The 20,712-nt window shown below is 43.0% G+C and overlaps 1 pseudogene; it reads left to right on the forward strand.

Annotated features, from left to right (window-relative positions):
* The first annotated feature begins 17,671 nt into the window (after window positions 1-17,671).
* The window catches only part of LOC133656314 (protein sidekick-2-like), a 1,293,862-nt pseudogene continuing 1,290,821 nt past the window's right edge, over window positions 17,672-20,712 (forward strand).

The following is a 20,712-nucleotide window of genomic DNA, read 5'->3' on the forward strand; positions in this document are numbered from 1 at the left end:
AATTAGAAGCACTTTTTTATGCTATTTAAAAGCATTTTATGAGCTAAATAGCAGAGCGCTCCCAACATAATAGAGGATCTTTGACTAGCATTTTTGCACTAGGCACTCCGGTCACATAGAGGATCTTTGATTAGCATTTTTTTTTTGACATTAGTCCTTAAAAAGAAGCAGTGCGCTCCTGTTACATAGAGGATCTCTGACTCATTTAAACAACTTGCTTCTTTACTTCCTGATTATGTTGCACACGTCTTGTAGTTTGCAGAAGTTGTAAGGATGACGGACACGTAGCGTTCGTGTTTGATTCCTCATCAGCTTCCTGTAAGTCACACGGGAGTTCAGGCAGAAGTTAGCTTTGGCAGACATCATTCCTCCTCCTCCTCCTCCTCGGCAAGATTTGAACGCCGGCCGGGAGTCGTGTCACTCACCTGAAAACATGCACCACATCAGCATCAGATATCAAACATGCACCACATCAGCATCAGATATCAAACTGCACCACATCAGCATCAGATATCAAACATGCACCACATCAGCATCAGATATCAAACATGCACCACATCAGCATCAGATATCAAACATGCACCAAATCAGCATCAGATATCAAACATGCACCACATCAGCATCAGATATCAAACATGCACCACATCAGCATCAGATATCAAACATGCACCACATCAGCATCAGATATCAAACATGCACCACATCAGCATCAGATATCAAACATGCACCACATCAGCATCAGATATCAAACATGCACCACATCAGCATCAAATATCAAACATGCACCATATCAGCATCAGATATCAAACATTGCACCACATCAGCATCAGATATCAAACATGCACCACATCAGCATCAGATATCAAACATGCACCACATCAGCATCAGATATCAAACATGCACACATCAGCATCAGATATCAAACATGCACCACATCAGCATCAGATATCAAACATGCACCACATCAGCATCAGATATCAAACATGCACCACATCAGCATCAGATATCAAACATGCACCACATCAGCATCAGATATCAACATGCACCACATCAGCATCAGATATCAAACATGCACCACATCAGCATCAGATATCAAACATGCACCACATCAGCATCAGATATCAAACATGCACCACATCAGCATCAGATATCAAACATGCACCACATCAGCATCAGATATCAAACATGCACCACATCAGCATCAGATATCAAACATGCACCACATCAGCATCAGATATCAAACATGCACCACATCAGCATCAGATATCAAACATGCACCACATCAGCATCAGATATCAAACATGCACCACATCAGCATCAGATATCAAACATGCACCACTCGCATCAATATCAAACATGCACCACATCAGCATCAAATATCAAACATGCACCACATCAGCATCAGATATCAAACATGCACCACATCAGCCAGCAGCTGTGACCCACGGTGTTGACATTTATACTTAAAGCAGAGCAGAGAGCGCACCCATTAGTCTATTACTGCTTGTCTCCGCGCTCCTCCACTTCCTGCCAAGACCGCCATTATTCTCCTCTGGGGGGTGTGGGGGGTGGGGGGGGGGTGGGGTGGGGGGGGGGGAGTCACAGACAATTGGCGGGAACGTCAGACACAAACGTAAACACGAGCGGGGCAAGGTTGAGTCTGCGGGTGTGGTTCCTGGTTTGATGCGACACACACGCCAATGTGTGTGTGCGTGTCTGTGTGTGAGTGTGTGTGTGTGTGTGTGTGTGTGTGTGTGTGTGTGTGTGTGTATGGGGGCAAGGCAGGGGGCGTCAAATCTGGCCTGCCAGTCATTTATTGTGGCCTGCCAGACATTTCAAATGGCCTGCCACTCATTTCTTGTTGCCTGCCAGACATTTCTGTTGGCCTGCCAATCATTTCTTGTGGCCTGCCAGACATTTCTCGTGGCCTGCCATTCATTTCTTATGGCCTGCCAGTCATTTCTTGTGGCCTGCCAGACATTTCTAGTGGCCTGCCAGTCATTTCTTGTGGCCTGCCACTCATTCCTTGTGGCCTGCCAGACATTTCCTTGTGGCCTGCCACTCATTTCTAGTGGCCTGCCAGACATTTCAAATGGCCTGCCAGTCATTTCTTATGGCCTGCCAGTCATTTCTTGTGGCCTGCCAGACATTTCTAGTGGCCTGCCAGTCATTTCTTGTGGCCTGCCACTCATTCCTTGTGGCCTGCCAGACATTTCCTTGTGGCCTGCCACTCATTTCTAGTGGCCTGCCAGACATTTCAAATGGCCTGCCAGTCATTTCTTGTGGCCTGCCACTCATTTCAAATGGCCTGCCAGACATTTCTTGTGGCCTGCCAGTCATTTCTCGTGGCCTGCCAGTCATTTCTTGTGGCCTGCCAGTCATTTCTTGTGGCCTACCAGACATTTCTTGTGGCCTGCCAGTCATTTCTTGTGGCCTGCCAGACATTTCAAATGGCCTGCCAGTCATTTCTTGTGGCCTGATAATTGCACAACACCCTGCGTATTGCACACTGTCATATGAACATTGTATACATCCCCACTCTGCTTATTGCACAACACTCTGCGTATTGCACACTGTCATATGAACATTGTATATATCCCTACTCTGCTTATTGCACACTGTCATATGAACATTGTATATATCCCTACTCTGCTTATTGCACACTGTCATATGAACATTGTATACATCCCCACTCTGCTTATTGCACACTGTCATATGAACATTGTATACATCCCCACTCTGCTTATTGCACACTGTCATATGAACATTGTATACATCCCCACTCTGCTTATTGCACACTGTCATATGAACATTGTATCCATCCCCACTCTGCTTATTGCACACTGTCATATGAACATTGTATCCATCCCCACTGTGCTTATTGCACACTGTCATATGAACATTGTATACATCCCCACTCTGCTTATTGCACACTGTCATATGAACATTGTATCCATCCCCACTCTGCTTATTGCACACTGTCATATGAACATTGTATCCATCCCCACTCTGCTTATTGCACACTGTCATATGAACATTGTATACATCCCCACTCTGCTTATTGATTTGCATTATTTTGGGCTATTTCTTTATTTGGCTATGTTGGGCCATCTGCTTCTCCAATCTGCTTTCCTCCTCCTCTTGCTTTTAAGTCCACTGCATCATAGCCGCCCGTCTACATCTGCCAAAAAAGTGATGTTTTCAAAAAAAGGTGCAAGTTTTTCTGGGAAAATAACATTTGTTTGCACTTTTCAGTCGGTTCTCAAAGTGCAGACTACAAACTGTGCACTTAAGAACCTCATCTAATCATTCTGAACGTGTGTGGTCTTTAAAAACCCAAACATGTAATTGTACTCTCCCAGAAAGACCCACTCTTGTAAATTATGCCAAATGTTGTTGCCAAAAATGGAATCCAGGCCCGCTTCGGGGTCTTAAATGTGACCGCCCGGGGCAAATGTCACAATCGCATTAAATATTTCTGCTCAGTTTGCTGGCAGAACACAGCCAGCAGTTAGCAACTTGGCCTCAGTATCAAAATCACCAGCCTTGGAATGCTTTGTTTGTCTTTTACTGCATCTTCAGTGCAAGGTGCTGGCATCCCAGCAGGCACAAGACATTGATACAATGTTGATTATACGTACAGTCACTTGTTCCTGGGATTAAAGAGCCTCACCTTTTCTCCTCCACACATATTGCTGGGTATTGTGGCCAAACAGCTCACTTTTTGTTTCATCTGACCACAGAACTTTCCTCCAGAAGGTCTTATCTTTGTCCATGTGATGTCAGATGAAACAAAAACGGAGCTGTTTGGCCACAATACCCAGCAATATGTTTGGAGGAAAAAAGCTGAGGCCTTTAATCCCAGGAAGACCATGCCTACCGTCAAGCATGGTGGTGGTAGTATTATGCTCTGGGCCTGTTTTGCTGCCAATGGAACTGGTGCTTTACAGAGAGTAAATGGGACAATGAAAAAGGAGGATTACCTCCAAATTCTTCAGGACAAGCTAAAATCATCAGCCCAGAGGTTGGGTCTTGGGCGCAGTTGGGTGTTCCAACAGGACAATGACCCCCAAACCCACGTCAAAAGTGGTAAAGGAATGGCTAAATCAGGCTAGAATGGTGGTTTTAGAATGGCCTTCCCAAACCTGAAGAAACAAGTCCATGTCAGAAAACCAACACATTTAGCTGAACTGCGCCGATTTTTCCAAGAGAAGTGGTCAACAATTCTAGCAGAAGCTTGACCAAGCACCGTCATGCCAAGACCCTCCAAGCGGCAAAGACCCTCCAAGCGGCCAAGACCCTCCAAGCGGCCAAGACCAAGCTTCGCTGCCCGACGAGCCAAGACCAAGCTTCGCTGCCCGACGAGCCAAGACCAAGCTTCGCTGCCCGACGCGCTTCGCTGCCCGACGCGCCACGCCAAGCTTCGCTGCCCAACGCGCCACGCCAAGCTTCGCCGCCTGACGCGCCAAGCTTCGCTGCCTGCTTCGTCTGCTGCACCCGCACCTGCGTCATCTGCTGCTTCCACACCTGCAATGACGACGACGCGCCTGCCTCCTCGTCGGCCACGAATGTGGCCACTACCTGGTCGTCCGCCACGCCAAGTGCGCCAATCTCCTCGTTGGCCATGGATGTGGCCATTCTCAGGTTGCCCACCTCGTCAGGTACAGCGGCGGTCTACGCGTCGCCGCCACCTGATTCTTCCCCGGTGGATACGGGGACACGTGGTCTGGCGATCCACCGCCAAGTCTCCCTCCCGCCCTCCCATGACTCTTGGGGGGTTCTGTCATGTCTGTTGATCATGTTTTTGTTTGGCCATGTGCTGTTTATTTTTTGGACTCTTTTTAGTTCCTGGTTGTGCACTTCCTTGTTTGTTTGTTTGTTACCTTGCCAACCCATTAGTTTTCACCTGTCATGTCACGCACCTGTTTCACGTTTTGAGTCACGCACCTGTTTTCACTGATCATGTCACTATTTAAATCTGTCTGTTTCTGTTGTTTGTCCTGGCGACCTCACACTTTTTCATCACTCTGCTTCATGTCATGTTCACAGTTCCTTGCCAAGTAAGTTTTGTTCTTTAATGCCACAGTTAGTGTTTTTGTTTCATTGTTCATAGTTTCTGCCTTTTGTGCAAGTTTTATTTTCATAGCCAAGTTTTTGTACTTCCGACTCGTGCGCGCTTTTTGTTTATTCCTTTTTTTTTTACTGTTAAAATTAAATCATGTATTTAAATTCACGTCTTGCCCGCGCCAATTTTCCGTTGCCTTCCGGAGAAACAAAACCCAAGAACCAAGTCGTGAGAGTAGGTCGCCAGCATAACAGTTTCTCCAAACGAAAGTTGGACGGTTTGGACGAGGCAGCGTGGGAGGTCCTCCGCGCCATGGAGAAGGAAACGCTGCGCTACTCCTCCGTGGAGCGCAGAGACTCCATTTGGTCCGAGGACTGCGCTGCGTCACCGCAGTCCCGGAAGCGCCGCTCCCGACGAAGGACGTCAGGGAGGGCTTCCGCAAGCAGAGAGGACACGTCACTCCCGCAAGCTCCTCCCCCTCCGGGCGGAAGCAAGCCTCAGGCAGCCCGGCTTCACCCTGATGACATCACAGCTCAAGATTTTTTTTCTCTTAACTATTTTTTTGTCAGCTGCCCTCAAGAGACTTAAAGACCAAGATAGAACATTATCAAAACATGTTTTTAGAAATAAGAGCATGTCAATCCACGTCATCCCAATTTCAGGCCCCGCCCCCCAGGACTCAAGCGACGCCCAAGTCACACAAAAAAATGTCACCCACAAAAGCCCAGGGGGGGGAAAGAAATACTTTTTTGACAATTTAGAGGGGAGGATTTTTCCCCCTCCTCACCTCCCTCCACCCACCCCAAATAACGGTTCCAGACAGCGGGGAGCGCGTCTGGTATCCGCTCCTTGAGGGGGGGGGGCTAGGGCTGGGAACTGTTCAGGTGGGGTGGCTCAGCATCATCACGCCAAGCCACAGCCTCCAGCACGACCTCCACCACCAGTTTTTCGGTGGGCCAAGCCGCAACCCCCAGCTAGGCCACCTCCACCTGCTCCACGCCCTGCTCCGAGGCTATCAACATGCCTAGCAGCTCCACGCCAAGCTCCACCACGCCAAGCTCCACCATGCCAAGCGCCAGCCGTGGCAGCTCCACGCCGCCAGTCGCAGCTCCACGACGCCAAGTGCCGCCAGTCGCAGCTCCACGACGCCAAGTGCCGCCAGTCGCAGCTCCACGACGCCAAGTGCCGCCAGTTGCAGCTCCACGAGGCCAAGACCAAGACCCCCCATGCCAAGACCAAGACCCCCCATGCCAAGACTAAGACCCCCCATGCCAAGACCAAGCACCTGCGTCATCTGCTGCGTCCACGCCTGCAATGACGACGACGCGCCTGCTTCCTCGTCGGCCACGAATGTGGCCACTACCTGGTTGTCCGCCACGCCAAGTGCGCCGATCTCCTCGTTGGCCATGGATGTGGCCATTCTCAGGTTGCCCACCTCGTCAGGTACAGCGGCGGTATCATGTATTTAAATTAACGTCTTGCCCGCGCCAATTTTCCGTTGCCTTCCGGAGAAACAAAACCCAAGAACCAAGTCGTGACAGATATTGATTAAACATCATCAAAAAAGCATGTTGTTCCAATGTTGTATTTGTGTTGTTGAATATTGGTTGGGATAATGAGCACATTTAAAAGGTCAAGTCAACTTCAGAACCCAACATTGATTAAACGTCGTCATAAAAGCATGTTGTTTCCATGTTGTATTGTGTTGTAGAATATTGGTTGGGGAAAATGACCAGATTTCAATAGTCTAATCAACGTCACAACCTGACATTGAATACACTTAGTCAAAAAGCACATTAACGTTGTATTTGTGTTGTAGAATATTGGTTGGGAAAACGACCAAAATTCAATGGTCGAATCAACATCAGGACCCAACATTGATTAAACGTCATCAAAAAGCATGTTGTTTCAACGTTGTATTTGAGTTCTAGAATATTGGTTGGTATAATGACCAAATTTCAAAGGTCAAGTCAACTTCAGAACCCAACATTGATTAAACGTCATCATAAAAGCATGTTGTTTCAATGTTGTATTTGTGTTGTAGAATATTGGTTGGGAAAATGACCAACATTCAATGGTCAAATCAACGTCAGGACCCGACATTGAATAAACGTTGCCAAAAAGCATGTTGTTTCAACGTTGTATTTGTGTTGTCTAATATTGGTTGGGTTAATGACCAAATTTCAATGGTCAGATCAACGTCACAAACTTATACTGAATAAACGTTGTCAAAAAGCATGTTGTTTCAACGTTGTATTTGTGTTGTCTAATATTGGTTGGGAAAATGACCACATTTCAACGGTCAAATCACAGTCACAACCTGATATTGAATAGATGTTGTCAAAAAGCATGTTGTTTCAATGTTGTATTTGTGTTGTTAAATATTGGTTGGGATAATGACCAGGTTTCAATGTTAAAATCAATGTCACAAGCTGACATTGATTAAACGTTGTCAAAAAGCATGTTGTTTCAACGTTAGGTTAAAGTTGCTGTACGTCAGAACCTAATTCAACAAGTTGTCGCTGTTTGCACGTCTTGTGCTGCTGGGATGGAAGCGGGAAGGTAACAGAAGTTGATGTTGAGTGACAGTTACTCTCCTCCTGCACACGCGGTGACTTTGCGACCCCCCCAAAAAAAACATTAAAAAACCCATTAAGTACTTTTGTCTCCAGCCGGGCAAGGACGTTGTCATTTTCAAGACATGGAACATTTGCTGGGTCATGTTCCTCGCCTTCTCTTCCCCTCCAGCAACATTTGCTCAGGCACTCTCCATCACTCTGCTCCTCCTCCTCCTCCTCCTCCTCCTCCTCATCATCATGTCTCATGTCCACCCCGCACCATGATGCCTCTCCTCTCCTCCTATGCTGGTAAACATGACACTCTCACAGCCTCCATCTTTAGACAACAACAACAAACAAGGCTTTTTATTCCTCACACACATAATTACTTCTTCCACATTTTAACATGTGACGGCCTTATTCCAAAATTAAATACATTCATTTTTGTCCTGAAAACTCTACAAACACTCTACAAAGTATTTGAAACATGAATTGGGCATTTTTTACATTTTGGGCGGGTTTGGCCTTTTACTTACCTGCTTCCCTGTGCGTCATTCCTGGGTGTAGTTTTGACATTTTTCTCATTTGGGCTCTTCCCCTGTAGGTATTTTTGACAACATTGGGCATTTTTCACATTTTGGGTGGTTTTTCCCCTTTTCTTTCCTGCTTCCCTGTGCGTCATTCCTGGGTCTAGTTTTGACATTTTTCTCATTTGGGCTCTTCCCCTGTAGGTATTTTTGACAACATTGGGCATGTTTCACATTTTGGGTGGTTTTTCCCCTTTTCTTTCCTGCTTCCCTGTGCGTCATTCCTGGGTGTATTTTTGACATGTATCCTCATTTGGGCTTATCAACTGACTTATGGAACTCAAACCCAGGTAGGTGTTTTAAACAATATTGGGCATTTTTCACATTTTGGGCAGTTTTTCCCCTTTTCTTTCCTGCTTCTCTGTGCGTCATTCTTGGGTGTATTTTTGACATGTATCCTCATTTGGGCTCTTCACCTGACTTATGGAACTCAAACCCAGGTAGGTGTTTTAAACAAAATTGTGTATTTTTCACATTTTGGACGGTTTTCCCCATTTTCCTTTTTCTTCCCTGCTTGTTTTTGCTTCATTCCTGTGTGTATTTTTGACATTTTCCCTTATTTGGGCTCTTTCCCTGACTTATGGAACTTTTTGACAATATTGGGCATTTTTCACATTTCTGGCTGGTTTACCCATTTTCTTCCCTGTTTCCCTGTGCATAAATCCTGGGTGTATCTTTGAAAAGTTTCCTCATTTGGACCCTTCCCCTGACTTATGGAACTCAAACCCAGGTATGTATTTTAAACAATATTGGGCATTTTTCACATTTTGTGCCGTTTTTCCCCTTTTCTTTCCTGCTTCCCTGTGCGTCAGTCATGGGTGTATTTTTGACATGTATCCTCATTTGGGCTTATCAACTGACTTATGGAACTTAAACCCAGGTAGGTGTTTTAAACATTATTGGGCATTTTTCACATTTTGGGCAGTTTTTCCCCTTTTCTTTCCTGCTTCTCTGTGCGTCATTCTTGGGTGTATTTGTGACATTTATCCTCATTTGGGCTCTTCACCTGACTTATGGAACTCAAACCCAGGTAGGTGTTTTAAACAATTTTGGGCATTTTTCAAATTTTGGGCGGTTTTCCCATTTTCCTTTTTCTTCCCTGCTTCTTGTTGCGTCATTCCTGGGTGTATTTTTGACATTTTCTCTCATTTGGGCTCTTTCCCTGACTTATGGAACTTCAACCCGGGTAGGTATTTTTGACAATATTGGGCATTTTTCACATTTATGGCTGGTTTACCCATTTTCTTCCCTGTTTCCCTGTGCATAAATCCTGGGTGTATCTTTGAAAAGTTTCCTCATTTGGACCCTTCCCCTGACTTATGGAACTCAAACCCAGGTATGTATTTTAAATAATGTTGGGCATTTTTCACATTTTGTGCCGTTTTTCCCCTTTTCTTTCCTGCTTTCCTGTGCGTCATTCCTGGGTGTATTTTTGACATTTATCCTCATTTGGGCTTATCAACTGACTTATGGATCTCAAACCCAGGTAGGTGTTTTAAACAATATTGGGCATTTTTCACATTTTGGGCAGTTTTTCCCCTTTTCTTTCCTGCTTCTCTGTGCGTCATTCTTGGGTGTATTTTTGACATTTATCCTCATTTGGGCTCTTCACCTGACTTATGGAACTCAAACCCAGGTAGGTGTTTTAAACAATATTGGGTATTTTTCACATTTTGGACGGTTTTCCCCATTTTTCTTTTTGTTCCCTGCTTCTTTTTGCGTCATTCCTGGGTGTATTTTTGACATTTTCCCTCATTTGGGCTCTTTCCCTGACTTATGGAACTTCAACCCGGGTAGGTATTTTTGACAAATTGGGCATTTTTCACATTTATGGCTGGTTTACCCATTTTCTTCCCTGTTTCCCTGTGCATAAATCCTGGGTGCATCTTTGAAAAGTTTCCTCATTTGGGCCCTTCCCCTGACTTATGGAACTCAAACCCAGGTATGTATTTTAAACAATATTGGGCATTTTTCACATTTTGTGCCGTTTTTCCCCTTTTCTTTCCTGCTTCCCTGTGCGTCATTCCTGGGTGTATTTTTGACATTTATCCTCATTTGGGCTCTTCACCTGACTTATGGAACTCAAACCCAGGTAGGTGTTTTAAACAATATTGGGTATTTTTCACATTTTGGACCGTTTCCCCCATTTTCCTTTTTCTTCCCTGCTTCTTTTTGCGTCATTCCTGGGTGTATTTTTGACATTTTCCCTCATGTGGGCTCTTTCCCTGACTTATGGAACTTCAACCCGGGTAGGTATTTTTGACAATATTGGGCATTTTTCCACATTTATGGCTGGTTTACCCATTTTCTTCCCTGCTTCCCTGTGCATAAATCCTGGGTGTATCTTTGAAAAGTTTCCTCATTTGGACCCTTCCCCTGACTTATGGAACTCAAACCCAGGTATGTATTTTAAACAATATTGGGCATTTTTCAAATTTTAGGTGTTTTTTCCCCTTTTCTTGCCTGCATTCCTGTGCGTCATTCCTGGGTGCATTTTTGAAATATTTCCTCATTTGGGCCCTTCCCCTGACTTATGGAACTCCAACCCGGGTAGGTATTTTCGACAAGATTGAGCATTTTTCACATTTATGGCTGGTTTCCCACTTTTCTTCCTTGCTTCTGTGTGCGTTATTCCTGGGTGTATTTTTGACATTTATCCTCATTTGGGCCCTTCCCCTCACTTATGGAACTCCAACCAAGGGAGGTATTTTTGACAAAATTGGGCATTTTTCACATTTATGGCTGTATTTTCCTTTTTCTTCCTCGCTTCCCTGTGCATCATACCTGGCTGTATTTTTGACATTTATCCTCATTTGGGCCCTTACATGGAACTCCAACCCGCGTAGGTATTTTTGATTATATTGGGTATTTTTCACATTTATTACTGTTTTTTCCTTTTTCTTCCCCGCTTAATTTTGCGTCATTCCTGGGTGTATTTTTTAAATGTTTCCTCATTTGGGCCCTTGCCCTGACTTATGGAACTTCAACCCGGGTAGGTATTTTTGACAAGATTGAGCATTTTTCACATTTATGGCTGTTTTTTCCTTTTTCTTCCTCAGTTCCCTGTGCGTCATTCCTGGGTGTATTTTTTACATTTATCCTCATTTGGGCCCTTACATGGAACTCCAACCAAGGGAGGTATTTTTGATTATATCTGGCATTTTTCACATTTATTGCTGTTTTTTCCTTTTTCTTCTCCGCTTATTTTTGCATCATTTGTGGGTGTATTTTTCACATTTTTCCTCATTTGGGCCCTTCCCCTGACTTTTGGAACTCCAACCCAGGGAGGTATTTTTGACAATCTTGGACATTTTTCACATTTTGGGTGGTTTTTCCCCTTTCCTTTCCTGCATTCCTGTGCACCATTCCTGGGTGTAATTTTGACATTTATCCTCATTTGGGCCCTTCCCCTGACTCTTGGAACTCCAACCATTGGAGGTATTTTTGACATTATTGGGCATTTTTCACATTTATTGCTGGTTTCCCCCTTTTCTTCCCTGCTTCTGTGTGCGTCATTCCTGGGTGTATCTTTTACATTTATCCTCATTTGGGCTCTTCCCCTGACTTATGGGCAGGTATGTATGACAATATTGGGCATTTTTCACAATTTGGGCGGATTTAGCCTTTTTCTTCCCAGCTTCCCTGTGCATCATTTGTGGGTGTATTTTTGAAATGTTTCCTCATTTGGGCCCTTCCCCTGACTTATGGAACTCCAACCCAGGTAGGTATTTTAAACAGAGTTGGGCAATTTTCACATTTTGGGTGGTTTTACCCCTTTTCTTTCCTGCTTCCCTGTGCGTCATTCCTGGGTGTATTTTTGACATTTTTCCTCATTTGGGCCCTTACATGGAACTCCAACCCGCGGAGGTATTTTTGATTATATTGGGCATTTTTCACATTTATTGCTGTTTTTTCCTTTTTCTTCCCCGTTTATTTTTGCATCATTTTTGGGTGTATTTTTCACATTTTTCCTCATTTGGGCCCTTCCCCTGACTTTTGGAACTCCAACCCAGGGAGGTATTTTTGACATTATTGGGCATTTTTCACATTTTGGGTGGTTTTTCCCCTTTCCTTTCCTGCATTCCTGTGCGCCATTCCTGGGTGTATTTTTTGACATTTATCCTCATTTAGGTCCTTCCCCTGACTCTTGGAACTCCAACCATTGGAGGTATTTTTGACATTATTGGGCATTTTTCACATTTATTGCTGGTTTCCCCCTTTTCTTCCCTGCTTCTGTGTGCGTCATTCCTGGGTGTATATTTTACATGTATCCTCATTTGGGCTCTTCCCCTGACTTATGGGCAGGTATGTATGACAATATTGGGCATTTTTCACAATTTGGTTGGATTTTCTTCCCAGCTTCCCTGTGCATCATTCGTGGGTGTATTTTTGAAATGTTTCCTCATTTGGGCCCTTCCCCTGACTTATGGAACTCAAACTCAGGTAGGTATTTTAAACAGAATTGGGCAATTTTCACATTTTGGGTGGTTTTACCCATTTTCTGTCCTGCTTCCCTGTGCGTCATTCCTGGGTGTATTTTTGACATTTTTCCTCATTTGGGCTCTTCCTCTGACAGTATTGAGCATTTTTCACATTTGTGGCCGGTTTCCTCCTTTTCTTCCCTGCGCGTCATACCTGGGTGTATTTTTGACATTTTTCCTCATCTGGGCCCTTCCCCTGACTTATGGAACTCCAACCCGGGTAGGTATTTTAAATAGAATTGGGCAATTTTCCCATTTTGGGTGGTTTTACCCCTTTTCTTTCCTGCTTCCCTGTGCGTCATTCCTGGGTGTATTTTTGACATTTTTCCTCATTTGGGCTCTTCCTCTGACTTATGGAACTCCAACCCGGGTAGGTATTTTTGACAGTATTGAGCATTTTTCACATTTGTGGCCGGTTTCCTCCTTTTCTTCCCTGCGCGTCATACCTGGGTGTATTTTTGACATTTTTCCTCATCTGGGCCCTTCCCCTGACTTATGGAACTCCAACCCGGGTAGGTATTTTAAATAGAATTGGGCAATTTTCCCATTTTGGGTGGTTTTACCCCTTTTCTTTCCTGCTTCCCTGTGCGTCATTCCTGGGTGTATTTTTGACATTTTTCCTCATTTGGGCTCTTCCTCTGACTTATGGAACTCCAACCCGGGTAGGTATTTTTGACAGTATTGAGCATTTTTCACATTTGTGGCCGGTTTCCTCCTTTTCTTCCCTGCGCGTCATACCTGGGTGTATTTTTGACATTTTTCCTCATTTGGGCCCTTCCCCTGACTTATGGAACTCCAACCCGGGTAGGTATTTTTGACAATATTGAGCATTTTTTACATTTGTAGCTGGTTTCCTCCTTTTCTTCCCTGCTTCCCTGTGTGTCCTACCTGGGTGTACAACAACAACAAACAAGGGTTTTTATTCCTCACACACATACTTACTTCTTCCACATTTTTATATGTGTTCTAAAGAGTAGTAGTTTAAAACATTTTTTTAACCATACATTTAATATGTCCTCATTTTATTGATGCATTTTATTCCTTTTTGTGTATTTTTTTTCTACACGTTTTAGTTGAAGAAACATTCAAACTAGTGATGTCACTGCCAAAACATGGAAATATGACACCGCCTTATAGAATATTTTTGATGAAAGCAAAAACAAATAGCCAACATATCAGAATCATTCCCACCAATAGAGTAATATTTGTGTGAATGAAATGATTCTGCTGTACATCTTATCATGCAACTGAAACTAGTGATTGTTTCATTGATTAAAAAAAGAAACACTGAAAAATAAATCAAACTATAATAACTAGTCAGTCTTGACCCATAAATCCCATCCCCCAAATCGATATTTATTGATCAAACCTCACAATTGTTGTCCTCCAGCGTAGCTCAGACCAACTACCAGTTACTGTCTATGACGCTAAGCCCTCTGGGTAATTAAATGTATAAACATCAACTTCCTAGAAACCCAAAAGCAGTGAAGTTGTCACGTTGTGTAAATGATAAATAAAAAGAGAATACAATGATTTCCAAATCCTTTTCAACTTATATTCATTTGAATAGACTGCAAAGACAAGATATTTAACTTTATTATTTTTTGCAAATGTTAGCTCATTTGGAATTTGAGGCCTGCAACCTGTTTAAAAAAAAGCTGGCACACGTGGCAAAAAAGACTGAGAAAGTTGAGGAATGCTCATCAAACACTTATTTGGAACATCCCACAGGTGAACAGGCTCATTGGGAACAGGTGGGTGCCATGATTGGGTATAAAAGCAGCTTCCATGAAATGCTCAGTCATTCACAAACAAGGACGGGGTCGAGGGTCACCACTTTGTCAACAAATGCCCGAGCAAATTGTTTAACAGTGAGGCAAAAAGACGGTGAGGCAAAAAGATGGACAAAAACACACGTGGAGAGCGACCTTTTTCAGGGAAGGCTCCGGGCTTTAGATGGCTCGGTCCTCTCTCCAGCGCTGGTATTGTTACATGCAGAAAACATGTTTGGGGTTAACTTTCAGTTTCGATCTCCACCGAGGTGAAGCAAAAAGCTGGAAAAAAAAGCAAATGACGGAAAGCGACCTTTATTTAGGGAAGGTTCTGGACTTTGGATGGCTCGGTCTTCCCTCCAGCGCTGGTATTACATGCAGAAAACATGTTTAGGGTTAACTTTCAGTTTCGATCTCTGCCAAGGTGAGAGTAAAAAGATGGACAAAAACACGCGTGGAAAGCGACCTTTTTTAGGGAAGGCTCCGGACTTTAGACAGCTCGGTCTTCTCTCTAGCGCTGGCATTGTTACATGCAGAAAACATGTTTGGGGTTAACTTTCAGTTTCGATCTCTGCCAAGGTGAGGCAAAATAACGGCAAAAACACACGTGGAGAGCGACCTTTTTTAGGGAAGGCTCCGGACTTTAGACACCTCGGTCATCTCCTTAGCACCAGCACTGGTATTGTTACATGCAGAAAACATGCAAAAAAAATGTTTGGGGTTAACTTTCAGTTTCGATCCCCGCCAAGGGGAGGCAACAAGTAGACAAAATCACACGTGGAAAGCGACCTTTTGTGGGGAAGGCTCCGGACTTTAGACGGCTCGGTCTTCTCTCCAGCGCTGGTATTGTTACATGCAGAAAACATGTTTGGGGTTAACTTTCAGTTTCGATCTCCACTGAGGTGAGGCAAAAATCTGGAAAAAACATGTGGAGAGTGACGTTTGTCAGGGAAGGCTCTGAACTTTAGATTCCTCGGTCGTCTCTTCAGCGCTGGTATTGTTACATGCAGAAAACATGTTTGGGGTTAACTCTCAGTTTCGATCTCCGCCAAGGTGAGACAAAAGGATGGACAAAAACCCACGTGGAGAGCGACCTTTTTTAGGGAAGGCTCCGGACTTTAGACGGCTTGGTCCTCTCTCCAGCGCTGGTATTGTTACATGCAGAAAACATGCAGAAAAAAATGTTTGGGGTTAACTTTCAGTTTCGATTCCCACCAAGGTGAGGCAAAAAGACGGAGAACCATGGACTGGACTTTCGCTGATGTGTTGGACTTTCACAATATTATGTCAGACCCACTCGACACCGAGGATGTCGTTGTGGCTTGTACAGCCCTTTGAGACACTTGTGATTTAGGGCTATATAAATAAACATTGATTGATTGATTGATGTGGAGAGCGACCTTTTTCAGGGAAGGCTCCGGACTTTAGACGGCTCGGTCCTCTCTCCAGCGCTGGTATTGTTACATGCAGAAAAACAATGTTTGGGGTTAACTTTCAGTTTCGATCCCCGCCAATGTGAGGCAAAAAGACAGAGAAAAACACACGTGGCGAGCGACCTTTTTCAGGGAAGGCTCCGGACTTTAGACGACTCGGTCCTCTCTCCAGCGCTGGTATTGTTACATGCAGAAAAAAAATGTTTGGGGTTAACTTTCAGTTTCGATCCCCGCCAATGTGAGGATATAAGACGGAGAAAAACACACGTGGCGAGCGACCTTTTTCAGGTAAGGCTCCAGACTTTAGACGACTCGGTCCTCTCTCCAGCGCTGGTATTGTTACATGCAGAAAAAATGTTTAGGGTTAACTTTCAGTTTCGATCTCCGCCAAGGTGAGACAAAAAGATGGACAAAAACACATGTGGAGAGCGACCTTTTTTAGGGAAGGCTCCGGACTTTAGACGACTCAGTCTTCTCTCCAGCGCTGGTATTGTTACATGCAGAAAAAAAATGTTTGGGGTTAACTTTCAGTTTCGATCCCCGCCAAGGTGAGGCAAAAAGACGGAGAAAAACACACGTGGCGAGCGATCTTTTTCAGGGAAGGCTCCGGACTTTAGACGGCTCGGTCCTCTCTCCAGCGCTTGTATTGGTACATGCAGAAAACATGTTTGGGGTTAACTTTCAGTTTCGAATCCCTCCAAGGTGAGGCAAAAAGACGGAGAAAAACACGTGGCAAGCGACCTTTTTCAGGGAAGGCTCCGGAATTTAGATGGCTCGGTCCTCTCTCCTGCGCTGGTATTGTTACATGCAGAAAACATGTCTAGGGTTAACTTTCAGTTTCGATCTCCGCCAAGGTGAGACAAAAAATGGACAAAAACACACGTGGAGAGCGACATTTTTCAGGGAAGGCTCCGGAATTTGGAAATTTTCGGTCCTCCATTCAGCGCTGGTATTGTTACATGCAGAAAACATGTTTGGGGTTAACTTTCAGTTTCGACCTCTGTCAGGGTGAGGTAAAAAGACGGACAAAAACACACTTGGAGAGCGACCTTTTTCAGGGAAGGCTCCGGTATTTAGACTGCTCAGTCCTCTCTCCAGCGCTGGTATTGTTACATGCAGCAAACATGTTTGGGGTTAACTTTCAGTTTCGATCTCCACCAAGGTGAGACAAAAAGATGGACAAAAACACACGTGGAGAGCGACATTTTTCAGGGAAGGCTCCGGAATTTGGAAATTTTCGGTCCTCCATTCAGCACTGGTATTGTTACATGCAGAAAAATGTTTGGGGTTAACTTTCAGTTTCGATCCCCGCCAATGTGAGGCAAAAAGACGGAGAAAAACACAAGTGGCGAGCGACCTTTTTCAGGGAAGGCTCTGGTATTTAGACTGCTCGGTCCTCTCTCCACCGCTGGGTTTGTTAATTCTAGTCGCCTCCCTTTAATCAAAGCGGTTTAAGAAAAAATGATCTGGATGGTTCCCTACAAAAAGGGAGTCCCAATAAGTGGACATCTTTATATTAAAAAGTGTCATTATTTTGACATTTTTAGTTCAAATCTCCAGGATAAGAGCACTTTTGACATTTTAAAAGTGATTCTCAGCATCCACACAAATATGAAAGTATGGTTTGGATCCTATTTAAAAGAAAAAAAAAGACTGCGCTTCCCCTCTCCGCCGCTAGGTGTCAGCCTCCCCCGCTCTCGTCCCATCTCCATCCTAACGTCTCCTCATAATAAAGAAGCCCGGCGCGTCGTCCTCACAACTCGGCTCTCCTCCTCTCCTCGCACCGCACAAACGCTCCGTCTCTTCCTCCTCCTCCTTCCTTCCTTTCTCCTCCTCCTCCTCCCCGGCGAGACAACTTCTGCTTCCCCACACAAAGTGTCACACCGACCGAGGACTGCCAGCGCGCCGCGGGGTGTGTGGAAGTTTTGACGGGGATGCGCATACCGGCTGATGCTGATTAGCACCCGGGTTCTGAAGCCTCGCTTGCGGGCTGCCGCTGCAGCTGGTGACCCCACGGAACGGACGGCGCAAGTTCGGCGTCTCCACGCAATTTGACCTCCTGTGAACTTATTGGGTCAATTATTTGCCAACTGCAGACGTTTTCATCCAACACCGCCTCGACTTCCATAGGACAGCGGGGCCTCTGCGCACGCTCACCCGGCACTTGTTGTCTTCATTGCGGGTTGCTGTCGGGACCATGTCGGGGGTCTGGTGGAGCTCTCCCATGCGGCGTCCAACGTGGATTTTATTACTCATCTTCTTCATTGTCGTCATCAGCAGTCACACCGCACTCGCTCAAGGTAAGCTGCAAGGAAAAAAAAAAAGTGTTTTATTTCTGAAAACAGCTTTGGACACACACCTGCGAACTGTTAAGGAGTCCATGAATTAGTGGAACTGTTCTGGTTCTGGAATGTTCTGCAGGTGTGACTAGTCTGCAGGTGCGCAGTTCACGCCGGCTGTGATAATTCACTGCAGGCTGCGATGTTGGATGCTGGGTTTGCTTGTTTAGTGTTGTGAAGTAATGCATGCTGCACAGAGAAATTGTCTCTTGATGATGGGACATCTGTTAAAGCAAGGCTTCTATCAGATAACGATATACATATACACATACATATACACACACACACACACATATATATATATATATATATATATATATATATATATATATATATATATATATATATATATATATATATATATATATATATATATATATATATACATGCAACACACATACATATATACACACACACTATATATATATATATATATATATATATATATATATATATATATATATATATATATATATATATATATATATATATATATGCAATCATTGTTGTCACACTGTGGGTGGACATTCCTTCACAGGTTGTGATGTTTGTGAGATTTTTCGCCGCTTTTGAGCACTCACCTTTTGACATGTTGGCTTCATTTGTCAGGCAAATGGTGCATCGGTGATGGTGGTGATATCCAAATATATATTACATATTAGGTCATTTTGTACCCCGGGATTTTTGAATGACTCTCAATTCGTATTTAACGAGATTCAACCCAATTTTTGTTACATTGTATTTTATTTTTTGGGGGGGATATGTCCTGTGCAGACGCGCAGGTAAACCATATTGTTGATGTAAATGCCCATACATGGTTAAAATATATTGAACACATTTGACTTTATTAAATGTTTGGGTAGAATTTTGTTAAGCAAAACCAGTTTTCTTTCAAGTAAATGTAATACATTATCAGAGTTGTGTATCTATTTTATGGAGGAATGTGGCTAATAATGAAACTGGCAGCCAGTGTTAAAGTATTGATTTTGAATCGAGAGTCGCTTTGAATCAATTCTAAATCAAATTGCTTCAAATCGAGAATCGTTTCTTAATCATATCGTTAACCCACAGAATCGAATCGTGTGGTGCCCAAAGATTGAGTCCTATTATATATATATGTATGTAGGTAGGTAGGTAGGTAGGTGTATATATATATATATATATATATATATATATATATATATATATATATATATATATATATATATATATATATATATATATATATATATATTACACACTACCGTTCAAAAGTTTGGGGTCACATTGAAATGTCCTTATTTTTGAAGGAAAAGCACTGTACTTTTCAATGAAGATAACTTTAAACTAGTCTTAACTTTAAAGAAATACACTCTATACATTGCTAATGTGGTAAATGACTATTCTAGCCGCAAATGTCCGGTTTTTGGTGCAATATCTACATAGGTGTATAGAGGCCCATTTCCAGCAACTATCACTCCAGTGTTCTAATGGTACAATGTGTTTGCTCATTGGCTCAGAAGGCTAATTGATGATTAGAAAACCCTTGTGCAATCATGTTCACTCATCGGAAAACAGTTTAGCTCGTTACAGAAGCTACAAAACTGACCTTCCTTTGAGCAGATTGAGTTTCTGGAGCATCACATTTGTGGGGTCAATTAAACGCTCAAAATGGCCAGAAAAAGAGAACTTCCATCTGAAACTCGACAGTCTATTCTTGTTCTTAGAAATGAAGGCTATTCCACAAAATTGTTTGGGTGACCCCAAACTTTTGAACGGTAGTATATATATATATATATATATATATATATATATATATATATATATATATATATATATATATATACATACACACACACATATACATACATACACACATATACATACATACATACACACATATACATACATACACACACACGCATATATATATAAATATTTATATATATATACACATACATACATACATACATATATATATATATATATATATATATATATATATATATATATATATATATATATATATATATATATATACACATACATACATACATACATACATACATACATACATATATATATATATATATATATATATATATATATATATATATATATATATATATATATATATATATATATATATATATATATATATATATATGTGTATATATATATATATATATATACGTATATGTTACGTAGGTACGTACATTTTTTTCTTTTCATCACGTTGGCATTGTCATATTTTTAACTGTCTCTGCACTGTTCTCTGTGTCGTGTCTTTAATTGGCATAAAATAACCGACATGTCCAAGTCGTTAGTTGGTGGCACCTTTTCGCAGATTAGCTTAGCGCCGTTTGGTCGGTGTCTGACTTTTTTTTTAAAATGTTTAATCCGAACAAAATCATATGTCTTTCTCTTTTGGTTTTGTTGGTTTAGCTTCCATTGGTTCTGCTACTTTGTTGACATCCATGCTACGGGCTGCGGCTGTT

The sequence above is a fragment of the Entelurus aequoreus genome, linkage group LG08 (genome assembly GCF_033978785.1).
Source record: "Entelurus aequoreus isolate RoL-2023_Sb linkage group LG08, RoL_Eaeq_v1.1, whole genome shotgun sequence".
NCBI classification, from domain to species: domain Eukaryota; kingdom Metazoa; phylum Chordata; class Actinopteri; order Syngnathiformes; family Syngnathidae; genus Entelurus; species Entelurus aequoreus.